The sequence below is a fragment of the Arachis hypogaea genome, chromosome 13, assembly GCF_003086295.3.
Source record: "Arachis hypogaea cultivar Tifrunner chromosome 13, arahy.Tifrunner.gnm2.J5K5, whole genome shotgun sequence".
Lineage (NCBI taxonomy): Eukaryota > Viridiplantae > Streptophyta > Magnoliopsida > Fabales > Fabaceae > Arachis > Arachis hypogaea.
The window spans coordinates 93,598,566-93,613,288 of record NC_092048.1 but is presented as its reverse complement, the minus strand read 5'-3'; the positions used below and the strand labels follow the sequence as shown (position 1 = coordinate 93,613,288).

Here is a 14,723-nt window from a genome sequence, read left to right as displayed (position 1 = left end):
TCACACTTTGTCACAATTCCGCACAACTAACCAGCAAGTGCACTGGGTCGTCCAAGTAATACCTTACGTGAGTAAGGGTCGATCCCACGGAGATTGTCGGCTTGAAGCAAGCTATGGTCATCTTGTAAATCTCAGTCAGGTGGATTCAAATGGTTATGGAGAATTGATAATTAAAAGATAAATAAAACATAAAATAAAGATAGAGATACTTATGTAATTCTTTGGTTGGAATTTCAGATAAGCGTATGAAGATGCTTTGTTCCTCCTGAACCTCTGCTTTCCTATTGCCTTCTTCCAATCATTCATACTCCTTTCCATGGCAAGCTTTATGTTGGGTATCACCGTTGTCAATGGCTACTTCCCGTCCTCTCAGTAAAAATGTTCCAAATGCGCTGTCGCACGCTTCGAAATAGGATCCATTGATCCTTTTGCGTCTGTCACACGCCCCGCAATCACGAGTTTGAAGCTCGTCACAGTCATCCCTTCCCAACTCCTACTCGAAATACCACAGACAAGGTTTAGACGTTCCGGATCTCAGGAATGGCCGCCAATAATTCTAGCCTATACCACGAAGGTTCCAATCTTAGATTAGAAACCCAAGAGATACGCATTCAAGCCATTGCTAGTAGAACAGAGGTGGTTGTCAGGAACATGTTCATAGGTGAGAATGATGATGAGTGTCACGGATCATCACATTCATCAAGTTGAAGAACGAATGAATATCTTGGAGAAGAAATAAACTTGAGTTGAATAGAAAAACAATAGTACTTTGTATTAATTCATGAAGAACAGCAGAGCTCCACACCTTAATCTATGGTGTGTAGAAACTCCACCGTGGAAAATACAAAAGTGATAATGGTTTAAGCATGGCCGAATGGCCAGCCTCCAAGGCCTAGGGACTAAACGTCCAAAGATGAAAATACAATAGTAAAAGGTCCTATTTATAGAGAACTAGTAGCCTAGGGTTTACAGAAATCAGTAATTAATGCAGAAATCTTCTTTCGGGCCCACTTGGTGTGTGCTTGGGCTGAGCATTGAAGCTTCCATGTGTAGAGACTTTTCTTGGAGTTAAACGCCAGCTTTTGTGCCAGTTTGGGCGTTTAACTCCAGCTTTTGTGCCAGTTTTGGAGTTAAACGCCAGAATTCTTGAGCTGACTTGGAACGCCGGTTTGGGCCATCAAATCTCAGGCAAAGTATGAAGTATTATATATTGCTGGAAAGCCCAGGATGTCTACTCTCCAACGCAATTAAGAGCGCGCCAATTGGACTTCTGTAGCTCCAGAAAATCCACTGAGTGCAAGGAGGTCAGAATCCAACAGCATCTGCAGTCCTTTTTCAGCCTCTGAATCAGATTTTTGCTCAGGTCCCTCAATTTCAGCCAGAAAAATACCTGAAATCACAGAAAAACACACAAACTCATAGTAAAGTCCAGAAAAGTGAATTTTATTTAAAAACTAATAAAAACATAATAAAAACTAACTAAAATATATTAAAAACATACTAAAAACAATGCCAAAAAGTGTATAAATTATCCGCTCATCATTGGCTCTTGTGCTTTTCTTGTTGATGATGTGCAAGTGCAATCCTTCCAAAAATTTGAATGATTTCTGCAATGATGGTGGAAGTTACTTGTTCCCCAAGCACTTGAAAAATGGTTAACATGCATGAATGTGTGTAGGCTTTTGAACTCACTTTGGTGTGTGAACACCAAACTTAGTTCCTTGCCAATGTCTCTTATGCAGATTAATCACACACATGAAACCTTGTGCTTATATTAAAGAAGGCAACTATAAACTAGAAAGCAGACAATGGTTAAGTAGTTTCCCTGATTGTTTGGAGCCAGTGACTATTTATGCAGAGGATTGAAATGTGTTTTTACTGAACTTTTTGGTGGCACACCAAACTTAGCATCCTACATTCACCCTTAACTTGTTTTGGTGTGTAACACCAAACTTAGCTCCTTGAAATACAGATAAACCTACTTAACCTTTTTATTGAAATAGCTAGGAAACGAAAACTACCTTTGGTTGGGTTGCCTCTCAACAAGCGCTCTTTTATTGTCACTAGCTTGACATCTCCCATTCTTGTTCATCCTAGCTCATGAATGCTCTCTTCTTTGTTCCAAGATCCTCCCAGATAATACTTAGCTCTGTGACCATTTGTTGTGAATGTGTCCTTTGTAGCTTCGTTCAGAAGTTCAACGCTGCCATATGGAAGTACTTTTGTCACCAGATAAGTACTTGCTGTCCTGGTTCAAACTTTCTTTTTTAAATTTTCTTGTCATGCCACCTTTTAGCTCTTTCCTTGTATATCTTAGCATTCTCATAAGCTTCCAATCTGAATTCATCCAGTTCATTGAGTTGCAATAGCCTTTTCTCTCCTACTGCTTGAGAATCAAGATTGAGGAGCTTAGTGGCCTAGAAAGCTTTGTGTTCAAGCTCTACAGGAAGGTGATAAGATTTGCCATAGATTAGCTGAAATGGTGACTTTCCAATTGGAGTTTTAAATGTTGTTCTATATGCCCATAGAGCATCATCCAATTTTCTTGCCCAGTCTTTCTTTGTGATCCCCACTGTCTTCTCTAGAATTCTCTTCAGCTCTCTGTTTGCCAATTCATCCTGGCCATTAGTCTGAGGATGGTATGGTGTGGCCACTTTGTGAATTACTCCATATTTGTGGAGCAGCTTTTCCATCTGTCTGTTGCAAAAGTGGCTGCCACCATCAATAATAAGGCCTTTAGGCACCGCATATCTAGTGAAGATGTGTCTCTCAAGAAATTGAAGAACAATTTATGCATCACAGGTAGTTGTTGTTATGGCCTCTACCCATTTGGAGACATATTCCATTGCTACCAGTATGTATTTGAAAGAGTATAATGGGGGAAACGGACCCATGAAATCTATGCCCCAAAAATCAAACAACTCTACTTCCAGAATGTAGTTTTGAGGCATTTCATTTCTCCTTGTTTGTCCTCCAGCTCTTTGACGTTCATTGCATTGATTCATAAATTCTCTGGTATTTTTGAATATGGTTGGCCAATAAAACCCACTTTGAAGCACTTTGGCAGCTGTTCTTTCTGGCCCAAAGTGTCCACTATAAGCTGAACCATGACAGTGCCACAGTATGTATGTCATCTCAGTTTCAGGGATACACCTTCTAATCATCCCATTTGGGCACATTTTGAATAAGAAAGGCTCATCCCACAAAAATTTCTTTGCTTCATTAAGCAGCTTCCTCACTTGTTGCCTGGTGAATTCTTGGGAAATTTTTCTTCCCACCTTGTGGTTTACAATATCATCAAACCAAGGTGCTTGTTGGATTTGGAGAAGATATTCATCAGGGAACTTTTCATTCACTGGTTGATGTTCATCTTGGTTGGTCTCTTGTGGAAGTCTTGACAGATGGTCTGTAACTTGGTTCTCACTTCCCCTTCTATCTCTCACTTCAATGTCAAATTTTTGTAGCAATAGCACCCACCTAATAAGCCTTGGGTTTGAATCCTGTTTAGACATGAGATACTTAAGAGCAGCATGATTGGTGTATACTACAACTTTTGAGCCAATCAAGTATTGTCTAAATTTATCAAATACATATACAATTGCCAAGAGCTCTTTCTTGGTGTTGGTATAATTTTTCTGTGCCTCATTCAACACCTTACTTGCATAGTATATAACATGATGTAGCTTGTCTTTCTTGCTCCAATACAGCACCAATGGCAAAGTCACTTGAATCACACATAAGTTCAAAAGGCAATCTTCAGAAAAAGGAGAAGCAATCTACAGCTTCTTGTGCACTGGCCGAGGGTTTGCAGAAGAAAGCTGAAGAAAGTTATACCCGAATTTTTGGAAAAAACTTGGATTTCAAGGAGGAGGTGAAGCGGCTTAAGGACGAATATACCGAGTTGAAAGAGTCGGTTGCTGAGGGTATAGATGAAATGTTTGAAACTTGAAGGCTTGACGTTAGGATTTTTGCTAGTAAAGAATTTATAAAAATAGTCACGTTGTAGATATAGTTTCTAAACCAACAGAAATCCCTTCGTACAAACGTTTTGGTTATCACAAGTAACAAAACTCTAAAAAATTGATAACTGAAGTATTCAAACCTCGGGTCGTCTTCTCAAGGAACTGCAGGAAAGTATGTTCTTATTATTGGTTATGAAGATTGTAAATTGGGGTTTTGAAGATGAGGAACAAGTAATTTAAATTACAATTAAAGTAAGTAAAAGACTGTAATTTAAATAAATAACTGTAAAACACACTTTTGGCAAGGTATGAGGAATTAGAAGTCCTATCCTAGTTATCCTTATCAATGATGATGAAAATTGAATCTTAATTCCACTTAGTTAACCTTTGCCAGAGCAAGGGAAAGTCAAGTGACTAATTAGTTAGATCCTCAAATCCTAGTTCATCCCTAAGGAAAGATTGGGATTATTGAAGTTCAATTCAATTAGCAAAGATAACGATTATCAATCATGTTGAGTTTGATAACTCCTAAGTTACTGATTTCTTAACCAAGACCAAAAGGGGAAAAGTAAATCTACTGGAATAAAAATATCTTCAGATTGGGGATAAAAGTAACATAAATAAAAGAAAGCAATTGTAAACTGAAATACCTCAATTAATTCAAAGAGTAATCTGTAACATGGAAGAATTCATAAATAAAATTGAGAAAATAATAAAAAAGAGTATTGAACCTGGTAAAGAGATAATCCTGAAAGCGAATAAAATCCTAATTCTAAATCCTAATCCTAAAGAGAGAGGAGAGAACCTCTCTCAAAACTAAATCTAAATCATGGAAAACTAACTAATTCGAGACTCTCCTTCTGAATGGATGCATTCTCCCACTTCATAACCTCTGGTCTATGCCTTCTGGACTTGGATTTGGGCCAAAAAGGGCTTCAGAATTCGCTATGAGCGTTTTCTGCAATTTTTGGTGTGTGGCCTCTGTCACGCGTCTGCGTGGGTCACGCGGTCGCGTCATTGGGAGTTTTTCCTTGTCACACGGTCGCGTCAGTCATGCAGCCACGTCGGTCATACGGCCGCGTCAATGTCTCTTCGCGCTGGCATGCGGCCGCGTCGCCCATGCGATCGCATGGCTGCCAGTTTCTTCAAAAACTCTGTTTTATGCTTTCCCTCCAATTTTGTATGTTTTCTTTCCATCCTTTAAGTCATTCCTGCCTTAGAAGATCTGAAACTACTCAACACACGAATCACGGCATCGAATGGAAATAAAGGGTAATCAAAATAATTATTTTTAAGCATAGGAAACATATTTTTCACATACATCACATAATAAGGAAGGGAAAGTAAAATCATGAAATTAATATGAATAAGTGGGTGAAGGATTGAATAAATCACTCAGATTAAGCACAAAATATATCATAAAATATGGGTTTATCAACCTCCCCACACTTAAACAATAGCATGTCCTCATGCTAAGTCCAAGATAAAGAGTAAGTTAAGGTTAAAGTGGTGGAATCTCATGCAATGCAATCTACTCTAAATGCAACTACCTACATGCATCATGCAATTCTTAATTGTTATTCACTTGTATATAAAGCTTACATGTAGTTGAATTAATTCACATTCTCAAGGAATCATATATATAGCCAAGCCTTAGATAGTGATAAAGTGCCTTTACAATTGAGATGGGAGAGAAAAATATTTTATAAACTTGCAAGACAATTTATAATTTAAGCAGAGATATATGTTAATGAGCTATTGAACCCTCACTGGATTTTGTGTTTACTCTCTGATGCACGGAAACTTGTCTCTCAACAAATCTCCCTCGGCAAGTATACCGAATTTTCATCAAGTAAAAACTCACAATAGAGTGAGGTCGAATCCCACAGGGATTGATTGGTCAAGCAACTTTAATTGGAAGAATGTTCTAGTTGAGCTAAGCAGAAATTGGGTTGAGAATTGCAAGAAATTAAATGGCAGGAAAGTAAATTGTAGAAAATAAATGACGGAAGGTAAATTGCAGAATCTTAAATGGGAATGGGGAGTTTAGCATGAAAGTAAATAGCAGAAAGTAAAGAGAATGGATAAGATCAGAAATGGGGAGTTCATTGGGCTTAGGAGATGTTGCATTCTCCGGATCAAGTTCATTTTCATCTCTTCCTCAATCAATGCATTCATTGATCTCCTTGGCAATCTTAAGTGATTGAATTCCAATTCCTTGGTAATTCAATCTCTCAAATCAGATCAATAGCCAATTCCTTGGTCTAATTGCTCATGAGAAGAGATGAAGTGTGGTCACTGATTATACCACATGTATTTCCAAATCAAAGTATTGGGAGAATTATATGTCACCATATCCGCCCAAACCCCAATTTGGTCCAACATGAGAAAGCAATTCTAGCATGATCTCTTCATTCCTCTTCCAAGGTTCAGAAGAGATCCAAGTATGAATAGCTTCTTTTCCAAGATAACTACTCACTTGGATGAAGATTGAAAGCTTTCTAGTAAAATCAAGAGAAAAGAGAGAAGAAGGATAATAAAATCTATTATTGATCCATCAAATTATAACAGAGCTCCCTAACCCAATGAAAGGGGTTTAGTTGTTCATAGCTCTGGGAAATGAAAGCATAGATGGAAAATACATTATGAAAAGTAAAACTAGAAGTGCAGAGAGAGTAAAATATTACAGAGGCTAACTAAAATTCCCAAAACTCTCTTTTCTAATTCAAAACTACCCCTATATATACTACTCTTCTGATCTTCTAGTTGGTTCTTCAAGTCTTGGATATGGGCCTTTGGATCTTGAGTTTGAAGCAGTTATCCTCTTCAGTGGGCTTAGCTTTACTTGCAGAGAGAAACTGTGAAGCAGGCAGGGACTTTAGCTTAGGACGTTAGTGGCGTTAACGTTAAGTGAAAGTATGGGTTCGAGAATGTTAGTGACAATCACCTTTTTCACTAACGTTCCTAACCCAGGGATGATCTACGTTAACTTCAACGTTAGTGGCACCAACGTGACCACTAACGTTGCCTCTTGGTCCTTCGCACACGTTATTGGGACTTACCTTTTCCAACAACGTTGAGAGTCCTCCCTTCCCTCTACGTTAGAGTTCACGTTAGTGTGGCTAACGTGACCTTCAACGTAGGCTTGCCAAATCTTCGAGAACGTTAGTGACACTTACCTTTGTTATTGTATGGAATCATTATTATAGCTCTTTACTATGTGTGGACACAACTCCGTTCAACTAATCAGCAAGTGTACTGGGTCGTCCAAGTAATAAACCTTACGTGAGTAAGGGTCGATCCCACAGAGATTGTTGGCTTGAAGCAAGCTATGGTCACCTTGCAAATCTCAGTCAGGCGGATTTAAACATGATACTTTATTAGATTAAAATAAACAATAAAAGGGATAGAGATACTCATGTAGATTCATTGGCATGAATTTCAGATAAGCGAATGGAGATGCTTTTCGTTCCTCTGAACCTCTGCTTTCCTGCTACCTTCATCCAATCAGTCTTACTCCTTTCCATGGCTGGCTTTATGTGATACATCACCACTGTCAATGGCTACTTTCGGTCATCTCTCGGGAAAATGATCCAATGCCCTGTCACGGCACGGCTAATCGTCTGGAGGCATCACCTTTGTCAATGGCTTCATCTTATCCTCTCAGTGAATAATTTGCTCACGCACCCTGTCACGGCACGACTATTCATCTGTCGATTCTCGATCATGCTGGAATAGGATTTACTATCCTTTTGCGTCTGTCACTAACGCCCTGCAATCGCGAGTTCGGAGCTCGTCACAGTCATTCAATCATTGAATCCTACTCGGAATACCACAGACAAGGTTTAGACCTTCCAGATTCTCTTGAATGCCGCCATCATTCTAGCTTACGCCACGAAGATTCTGGTTAGGAGATCTAAGAGATACTCATTCTAGCTTAATTCATGTAGAACAGAAGTGTTTGTCAGGCACGCGTTCATAAGGGAGAAGGATGATGAGCGTCACACATAATCATCACCTTCATCACGTTCTTGGGTGCGAATGGATATCTTAGAAGAGAAATAAGAAGAATTGAATAGAAAACAGTAGTACTTGCATTAATCTTTGAGGAACAGCAGAGCTCCACACCTTAATCTATGGAGTGTAGAAACTCTACCGTTGAAAATACATAAGTGAAAGGTCCAGGCATGGCCGAGAGGCCAGCCCCTCTGATCTAAGAACCAGGCGTCCAAAGATGTCTAATACAATAGTAAGAGGTCCTATTTATAATAAACTAGCTACTAGGGTTTACATGAGTAAGTATTTGATGCATAAATCCACTTCCGGGGCCCACTTGGTGTGTGCTTGGGCTTGGGCTTGAGTGTTACACGTGCAGAGGCCATTTATGGAGTTGAACGCCAGTTTCTGTGCCAGTTTGGGCGTTCAACTCTGGTTTTGGATCCTTTTCTGGTGCTGGACGCCAGATTTGGGCAAAAGGCTGGCGTTGAACGCCAGTTTACGTCGTCAATTATTGGCCAAAGTATGGACTATTATATATTGCTGGAAAGCCCTGGATGTCTACTTTCCAACGCAATTGGAAGCGCGCCATTTAGAGTTCTGTAGCTCCAGAAAATCCACTTTGAGTTCAGGGAGGTCAGAATCCAACAGCATCAGCAGTCCTTTTTCAACCTCTGAATCTGATTTTTGCTCAAGTCCCTCAATTTCAGCCAGAAAATACCTGAAATTACAGAAAAACACACAAACTCATAGTAAAGTCCAGAAATGTGAATTTAACATAAAAACTAAGGAAAACATCCCTAAAAGTAACTAGATCCTACTAAAAACATACTAAAAACAATGCCAAAAAGCGTATAAATTATCCGCTCATCACAACACCAAACTTAAATTGTTGCTTGTCCTCAAGCAACTGAAAATCAAATAGGATAAAAAGAAGAGAATATACTATAAATTCCAAACTATCAATGAAACATAGCTCCAATCATATGAGCGGGACTTATAGCTTTTTGCCTCTTGAATAGTTTTGGCATCTCACTTTATCCATTGAGGTTCAGAATGATTGGCATCTATAGGAACTCCAGATTTCGAATAGTGCTATTGACTCTCCTAGTTCAGTATGATGATTCTTGAATACAGCTTCTTTATGAGTCTTGGCCGTGGCCCTAAGCACTTTGTTTTCCAGTATTACCACCGGATACATAAATGCCACAGACACATAATTGGGTGAACCTTTTCAGATTGTGACTCAGCTTTGCTAAAGTCCCCAATTAGAGGTGTCCAGGGTTCTTAAGCACACTCTTTTTTTGCTTTGGACCTTGACTTTAACCGCTCAGTCTCAAGTTTTCACTTGACACCTACACGCCACAAGCACATGGTTAGGGACAGCTTGGTTTAGCCGCTTAGGCCAGGATTTTATTCCTTTAGGCCCTCCTATCCACTGATGCTCAAAGCCTTGGGATCCTTTTTATTTGCCCTTGCCTTTTGGTTTTAAGGGTTATTGGCTTTTTCTGCTTGCTTTTTCTTTCTATTTTTTTTTCTACATTTTTTTTTCGCCTATTTTTTTTTCTTTTTTTTTTTTCTGCAAGCTTTGTTCTTTGCTGCTTTTTCTTGCTTCAAGAATCATTTTTATGATTTTTCAGATTATCAAATAACATGTCTCCTAGTCATCATTCTTTCAAGAGCCAACATATTTAACCTTCTTAAACAACAACTTCAAAAGACATATGCACTGTTCAAGCATACATTCAGAAAACAAGAAGCATTGTCACCACATCAATATAATTAAACTAAGTTCAAGGATAAATTCGAAACTCATGTACTTCTTGTTCTTTTGAATTAAAACAGTTTTTATTTAAGAGAGGTGATAGATTCATAGGACATTCATAACTTCAAGACAAAGTTACTAACTACTAATGATCATGTAATGAAGACACAAACATGGATAAGCACATAACATATAAAACGAAAAAACAGAGAAAGTAAGAACAAGGAATGAGTCCACCTTAGTGATGTCCTTGAGCTCTTCTATGTCTCTTCCTTGTCTTTGCTGCTCCTCCTTCATTGCTTTTAGATCTTCTCTGATTTCATAAAGGATGATGGAGTGCTCTTGATGTTCCACCCTTAGTTGCTTCCAATAATTGTGTGGAAGAAAATGTATCCCCTGAGGTATCTCAGGGATCTCTTGATTTGCAGTCAAATGTTCTACCACTGAGCTATAGACCCTTGATGGAAGCTTTTGTCTTCCCTTTCCTTCTTTCTAGAGGCTTCTCTGGCCTTAGGTGCCATCAATGGTTATGGAAAAAAACAAAAAAGCTATGCTTTTTACCACACCAAACTTAGAATGTTGCTCGCCCTCGAGCAAAAGAAGAAAGACTGAAGAATAAGAAGAAGATATGGAGGAGATGGATGGGAGTGTGTGTTCGGCCATATGGGTGGGATTGGGTGGGAGAGAGATGTTGAATTTTGAAGGTAGTGGGTGTGTGGATGTGAGTGGTAAATGGAAAAAAAAGAAGGGATGATCATGAATGGAAAGAGAGATGATGAGGTAGGTGGGGATCCTGTGGGGTCCACAGATCTTGAGGTGTCAAGGCATTTACATCCCTGCACCAATTTAGGCATGTAAAATGCCCTTGCACACAACTCTGGGCGTTCAGCGCCAGGTTGGTGCCCTTTTTGGGCGTTCAACGCCCCTTTGCTGCCATTTCTGGCGTTGAACGCCAGAACCATGCTTGTTCTGGGCGTTCAGCGCCAGGATGCTCCCATTCTGGGCGTTCAGCGCCAGAACTATGCTCTGTTCTGGCGTTTGAACGCCAGACAGATGCTCCTCCAGGGTGTGATTTTTCTTCTGCTGTTTTTGATTCCGTTTTTGATTTTTTTGTTTATTTTGTGACTCCACATGATCATGAACCTAAGAAAACATGAAAAACAATAAAAATAAGAATTAGATAAACATTGGGTTGCCTCCCAACAAGCGCTTCTTTAATGTCAATAGCTTGACAGTGGGCTCTCATGGAGCCTCACAGATGTGCAGAGCTTTGTTGAAACTCTCCAACACCAAACTTAGAGTTTGGATATGGGAGTTCAACACCAAACTTAGAGTTTGGTTGTGGCCTCCCAACACCAAACTTAGAGTTTGACTGTGGGGGCTCTGGTTGACTCTGCTTGGAGAGAAGCTTTTCCTGCTTCCTCTCCATGGTTGCAGAGGGAGATCCTTGAGTTTTGAATACAAGGGAGTTCTCATTCCATTGAAGGACTATTTTACCTTTGTCAACATCAATCACAGCTCTTGCTGTGGCCAGGAAAGGTCTTCTTAGGATGATGGATTCATCCTCTTCCTTTCCAGTATCCAGGACTATGAAATCAGTAGGTATGTAAAGGCCCTCAACCTTTACTAATACATCTTCTACTTGTCCATAAGCCTGTCTTCTTGAGCTGTCTGCCATCTCTAGTGAGATTTTAGCAGCTTGCACCCCATAGATTCCCAGTTTCTCTATTACAGAGAGGGGCATGAGGTTTATTCCTGAACCAAGATCACACAGAGCCTTAAAGATCATGGTGCCTATGGTACAGGGTATTATGAACTTTCCAGGATCCTGTCTCTTCTGAGGCAATGTCAGTTGATCCAGATCACTTAGTTCATTGATGAACAAGGGAGGTTCAACTTCCCAAGCATCAATGCCAAACAATTTGGCATTCAGCTTCATGATTGCACCAAGAAACTTGGCAGTTTGCTCTTCAGTGACATCCTCATTCTCTTCAGAAGAGGAATACTCATCAGAGCTCATGAAGGGTATAAGGAGGTTCAATGGAATCTCTATGGTCTCTAGATGAGCCTCAGAGTCCTTTGGTTCCCTAGAGGGAAGCTCCTTATTGATCACTGGACGTCCCAGGAGGTCTTCCTCCTTGGGATTCACGTCCTCTCCTCTCCTCATAGGTTCGGCCATGGCACTTATGTCAATGGCCTTGCACTCTCCTTTTGGATTCTCTTCTGTATTGCTTGGGAGAGTACTAGGAGGGATTTCAGTGATCCTTTTACTCAGCTGGCCCACTTGTGCTTCCAGATTTCTAATGGAAGACCTTGTTTCATTCATGAAACTTACAGTGGCCTTAGATAGATCAGAGACTAGATTTGCTAAATTAGAAGCATTTTGTTCAGAGTTCTCTGTCTGTTTCTGAGTTGATGATGGAAAAGGCTTGCTATTGCTAAACCTGTTTCTTCCACCATTATTAAAGCCTTGTTGAGGCTTTTGATCCTTCCATGAGAAATTTGGATGATTTCTCCATGTTGAGTTATAGGTGTTTCCATAAGGTTCACCTAAGTAATTTACCTCTGCTATTGCAGGGTTCTCAGGATCATAGGCTTCTTCTTTAGAAGGTGCCTCTTGAGTACTGTTGGATGCAGCTTGCATTCCATGCAGACTCTGAGAAATCATATTGACTTGCTGAGTCAATATTTTGTTCTGAGCCAATATGGCATTCAGAGTATCAACCTCAAGAACTCCCTTCTTCATAGGCGTCCCATTACTCACAGGATTCCTTTCAGAAGTATACATGAACTGGTTATTAGCAACCATGTCAATGAGTTCTTGAGCTTCTGCAGGCGTTTTCTTTAGGTGAATGGATCCACCTGCAGAAGTGTCCAATGACATCTTAGATAACTCAGACAGACCATCATAGAATATATCTAGGATGGTCCATTCTGAAAGCATGTCAGAAGGACACTTTTTGGTCAACTGTTTGTATCTTTCCCAAGCTTCATAGAGAGATTCACCTTCTTTCTGTCTGAAGGTTTGAACATCAGCTCTAAACTTGCTCAGCTTTTGAGGAGGAAAGTACTTGGCTAAGAAAGCCGTGACCAGCTTATCCCAAGAGTTCAGGCTGTCTTTGGGTTGAGAATCCAACCATAATCTAGCTCTGTCTCTTACAGCAAAAGGGAAAAGCATGAGCCTGTAGACTTCAGGATCTACTCCATTAGTCTTAACAGTATCACATATCTGCAAGAATTCAGTTAAGAACTGAAAAGGATCTTCAGATGGAAGTCCATGAAACTTGCAGTTCTGCTGCATCAGAGAAACTAATTGAGGTTTCAGCTCAAAGTTGTTTGCTCCAATGGCAGGAATGGAGATGCTTCTTCCATGTAAATTGGAATTAGGTGCAGTGAAGTCACCAAGCATTCTCCTTTCATTATTATTATTTTCGGCTGCCATCTCCTCTGCCTGTTCGAAAATTTCTGAAAGGTTATCTCTGGATTGTTGTATTTTAGCTTCTCTTAATTTTCTCTTCAGAGTCCTTTCAGGTTCTGGATCTGCTTCCACAAGAATGTTCTTATCCTTGCTCCTGCTCATATGACAAGGAAGAATGGCCAGAAAAATGATAATAATAATGGAGATCCTTTATACCACAGTATAAGGATCCCTGTGTGAGTGGAAGAAAAGATGTGGAGATAAAGAATGTGATGTAAAGGAAGAAACACAACTGTAAGGATGGAAGGAGGTGAAATGAGATGTTAGGATATGAATGAATAAATAGAGTAAGATGGGGGAGAGGAAATTTTCGAAAATATTTTTGAAAAAGAGTTAGTGATTTTTGAAAATGGTTTTTGAAAATTTGTTAGTATTATTCGAATATTTTTTTTTTGAAATAAAAATAAAAATAAAAATAATTAGTTAATTAAAAAGAAATTTTTGAAAAAGGGGGAGATATTTTCGAAAAATGAGAGAGAGAGTTAGTTAGGTGGTTTTGAAAAAGTTAAGAAACAAACAAAAAGTTAGTTAGTTAGTTGAAACAAATTTTTGAAAAGATAAGAAGTTAGGAAGATATTTTGAAAAGATATTTTTTTTTTTTTGAAAAAGATAAGATAAGAAGATATTTTTTTTGAAAAGATATGATTGAAATTAGTTTTGAAAAAGATTTGATTTTTAAAATCACAATTAATGACTTGATTCATAAGAAATCACAAGATATGATTCTAGAACTTAAAGTTTGAATCTTTCTTAACAAGCAAGTAACAAACTTCAAATTTTTGAATCAAAACATTAATTGTTTAAGTTATTTTCGAAAATTTTGATTTAAAATGAGAAAAAGATTTTTGAAAAATATTTTTGGAATTTTCGAAAATAACTAAGAATTTTGAAAAAGATTTGATTTTTGAAAAAGATTTTGAAAAAGATAAGATTTTCAAATTGAAAATTTGATTTGACTCATTGGCAACAACTTGATTTTAAAAATTTTTGAAAAGGTCAACTCAAATTTTCGAATTTGATGAGAGAAAAAGGGAAATATATTTTTTTTATTTTTGAAATTTTTATGAAAAACATGAAAATTATGCAATGCATGAAATTTTTAGATCAAAACAATGAATGCATGCAAGAATGCTATGAATGTCAAGATGAACACCAAGAACACTATGAAGATCATGATGAACATCAAGAACATATTTTTGAAAAATTTTTAATGCAAAGAAAACATGCAAGACACCAAACTTAGAATTCTTTAATGCTTAGACACTAAGAATTCAAGAATGCATATGATAAACATGAAAAGACACAAAACAAAAAATCATCAAGATCAAACAAGAAGACTTACCAAGAACAACTTGAAGATCATGAAGAACACTATGAATGCATGATATTTTCGAAAAAATGCAAGATGCATATGCAAGTGACACCAAACTTATAACATGACTCAAGACTCAAACAAGAAACAGAAAATATTTTTGATTTTTATGATTTTCTAATTTTTTTTTGGATTTTTATTTATATTTTT

At 38.4% G+C, this 14,723-nt stretch overlaps 1 non-coding gene across 1 annotated transcript; it reads left to right on the top strand.

The window, feature by feature from the left end:
• The first annotated feature begins 12,665 nt into the window (after positions 1–12,665).
• Positions 12,666–12,769, top strand: LOC112739562 (small nucleolar RNA R71). Its single transcript, XR_003170494.1, has one exon. It is a non-coding gene; the product is annotated as a small nucleolar RNA R71 (small nucleolar RNA).
• The last annotated feature ends 1,954 nt before the right edge of the window (positions 12,770–14,723 follow it).